Source organism: Rutidosis leptorrhynchoides, chromosome 1 (genome assembly GCF_046630445.1).
Source record: "Rutidosis leptorrhynchoides isolate AG116_Rl617_1_P2 chromosome 1, CSIRO_AGI_Rlap_v1, whole genome shotgun sequence".
NCBI lineage: Eukaryota > Viridiplantae > Streptophyta > Magnoliopsida > Asterales > Asteraceae > Rutidosis > Rutidosis leptorrhynchoides.
Genome location: NC_092333.1, coordinates 66,072,299 through 66,075,777, shown reverse-complemented (window position 1 = coordinate 66,075,777; position 3,479 = coordinate 66,072,299). Strand labels below are relative to the sequence as shown.

At 33.3% G+C, this 3,479-nt stretch overlaps 1 long non-coding RNA gene across 2 annotated transcripts; it reads left to right on the top strand.

Moving 5' to 3' along the window:
- Positions 1 to 1,180: 1,180 nt before the first annotated feature.
- LOC139861122 (uncharacterized) lies at positions 1,181 to 3,110 on the top strand. 2 transcript variants are annotated; one of them, XR_011763659.1, is made up of 4 exons: positions 1,181 to 1,458; positions 1,778 to 1,838; positions 2,385 to 2,686; positions 2,832 to 3,110. It is a non-coding gene; the product is annotated as an uncharacterized lncRNA (long non-coding RNA). The 2 variants fall into 2 exon arrangements; XR_011763658.1 differs by lacking the exons at positions 2,385 to 2,686; positions 2,832 to 3,110 and adding an exon at positions 1,968 to 2,360.
- Positions 3,111 to 3,479: the final 369 nt, after the last annotated feature.

Here is a 3,479-nt window from a genome sequence, read left to right as displayed (position 1 = left end):
AAACCCATTTCCTTCCAATCGAAAATTTGTTAATCCGGAGTAAGTTTTAGATGATGCCGCTACATCCAATTGATCGGCGATTAAATTACCCACAAAATGATAAAAACTTTGTTTCCAAAATCCTCTGTACTAAAAAAACCCGGCGGATCTCAGGATTCTCGATTCCGGTGGGTTTTTCCACCATTATGTGCGTAATCTGTTTGTATCTGGGGTCCGATCTACAGACAATTTACTGATTGTTGATTTTCCGGTCAATTCATCGGCGATTATTGGTTTCAAATATCTCAAAAGGTTTCATCTGTATACAGCACCAATTATCAGATTTAGGTAATCGAATCGGTTTAATCTTACTAATCTATGTTTAGTTTTATCATGAATTTCATTAATTATACAACGTTATATACGTTTCACTACTGCAGAGATGTTCATGTCGGCCTGAGACGGACGCCGTCGTAATGTTTTGGTCTTATTCAAGTAAGGGATTTTTTTGATCACTAAACAATGTATAATAGAGGTTTTAATTTTTACACCCACATCAGTTTTGGCCATTAGTTGAAGCAGATTGTTTTGGTGGATTATTTGAATAAGTTTAATATTTGAATAAGTTTAATTGAACAACTACAATTTGCCCGTCGGTCTACACAATAAGACAACTCACTATTTTTGGGTATGGCATTTTCATCAATACCATGTTGATGAATGGTATTGTAGTATGATAATTTTACAAATTTCTCTACTCCTTAATCTGTGGACTATACAGTAGTTAACAACCCACGTTACTCTCACCTAATTTTTGCCATCATCGTCAACATCGTTTTGAACAAGTATTTTTCATCAATTGAATTGTATTTAACTTGTAAGATTGCACTATAGAATGTTTATTCATGTTTTTTTTTTTTTTAATATCTTTTTTGAGTTCTATATCCTCATCACGTGAAAATTAGATATGAAATTGTAATATTTACACTTAAAATTTGAAGATGTATTATTATTGAATCACTATGATAGTATTTGTAACAATTACGGAGTACATGTTTAATTTGTTTTCCATATGGGTTAGACAACTGTTAATGGTAGACTCATGGTAACAGCATGTTGGTCTAAAACACATTTTGTCAATGATTTTTGGGTCAGGACTCTTTAAAAGGTTGCAAATAGCTTTCTTTTCTTTTGTAAACAACTGACATTCGATAACAGTTGGTTACCTTATGATGTCCTTTACCTCAAACATCTCATCAGACAGATGACGTCTTGACAAATGGAATGGAAGCATTGCAACAGCCATTATCAGATACATTGGTGTGTTCATTCGAGCCTCGGGTCCATCTTGCAATTGTAGCAAACTACATGGTAAAATTGAAATGGCTACGGATTACTTGAACACTAGAGGGCTCCATTCAACATGATTTACTGTATTTCGTTGCATCCATCTCAAGAACATGCATACTGCCACTAGAGGTGACATTTCAACCCATTTTATATAAATGTGGGTCATTGCAACCCATTTCTATGTTGTATCTTTGTCACCTTCAATGCATACTTATGTTTGCTGAGTTAATCTCTTGAATCATAATAACATAGTATTTACGATGGTGAATGCAATGATAATTTTTTGTGGGGGGTTGTCTCATAGTAATGTAATTATTATTCTTATTAATACGTATGTCCTTTCTACAGTTTGTTATTGTCGTTAACGTTTTGGTAACTTTGATTTTCATAGCGCTCTTTGTAAAATGTTGTAGATTATTATTAATTGTTGTTGTGTTTATATTTTCAGGTGTGTGTTGCGCTTTGCTTTTGTCGATTGCTTTTTTACTTGTGCTTAACGACGTTGTGCAGTAAGTTTGTTTGATGTTTTTCCGTTTACCCTTTTTTCCTTTACTGTTATATATATATATTTTTTTTCAAAATGGTATGTGAATGTTTAAATATTAGCTATTTTACGCTTTGCGTTTTCTTATCTACAGTTTGGTTAGTTACGTTGTGTTCTTTGTGTTGTTGGTGGCCATAAATGGTTGCATATATTGCTTTATTTGTGTCAGCTTACATGTGGAACAAAAGGTATTACATAAACTAGAGTAGTGTTTCTCAATGTTGTAATGCCAGTACTGCTGATCTTTAATTTAATCATCAACCTTAATTGACAGTTCAAGTTGTCCATGAATCCAAATTGTTGAAAGGAAATTATGATGATGTCTAAGACATGATTCAGAGTATCAGTGTACCTAAAGGGGTTTGTTGGTCGAACCCATATCATTATGATTTGTGATACATAATAAAAAAAGACCTCATTTATTTTGAACCCATTTAGACCCATGACCCAATTTGTGTAGTTTGCTACCTTATTTTTATTTTTTATTTTTTTTGTGTGTGATGTATTTCAGAATAGTGTAGCAAAAATGTGGAGTAAGACCATCATTGATTATAATGCACGATTTCAAGTAGGCAAATTGGTGTATCCATTCCAATGAAGACTGCATTCTTTGGTACATATAAAGATGATTGGTGGGTGGGCTGGAGATGTTTCTGCTATTCCTCGGTTGAAGCTGTTGATCAAATCCCATATTAAGAATATGTTCATTGAGAGAACTGATCGGATATATAGAAAGTGATGGACCCAGGGAGTGTAGATTTCCCTGAAACTCACCCTTATCTCTGACGCGATCTGAGGTTCACATGTATTCAAGTATAGCTTTGTTTACGTTACCCACTTTGTTTAAATTCATAAAATTGAATCTTGCTCTACAAGCAGGTCATTGGATTAGTTGGAAGTAATTCCCTTAAGCCAAACTCTTTTCTAATTATTACTGTTATTTTTGTTTTTCATGTAGAACAAGAACCAAAAGCATAATTAGGAATGCGACTGAACTGAATCTTTGTCACTGAGCTGATAGTATCAAGACCCTCATTGTTGGTATGTTATCTGACAAAGAATTATACTTGAAGCATCACCTCTGACAATTTATTTGGACCCATCTTATTCAAATCATAGCCCATTTTCCTCCATTATTGTTCAACTTACAATGAATGTGTTTCATGTGTCTTAAAAACTGATTGTTCACGGTGCCTTAAAGACTGAATCTTATGTGTTTGAAAGCGATAATAATTGATTGTAGACATCAATTTTATTGTTTGATTTTCATTACATGATTTTCTTATTTGTTTCCATCGTTGTTGACTTCTTTCGGGTCATTACTAAAATAAAGTCATTGTGAAACTTTGAAAAATAATGCAGCTCTTTTAACTTAAGGTATCTCATATCGGTAAATATGGAGTTTCATATAAATGTGGGTTTTTTTTTAGTGTATATTACTTTGCTTAAAATAGAGAAAATCCATGATTTCTCGCAAACATCTTTATTCACCAAAATACCTGTTAAGGGGACCACTAGCCCAAATAACTTCAGGTTGGTTTTTAGTTGGTACACTCGACTATGTTGGTAGGTACTTGATGCGCAACTCCTCTTTTAGATTGTTTCA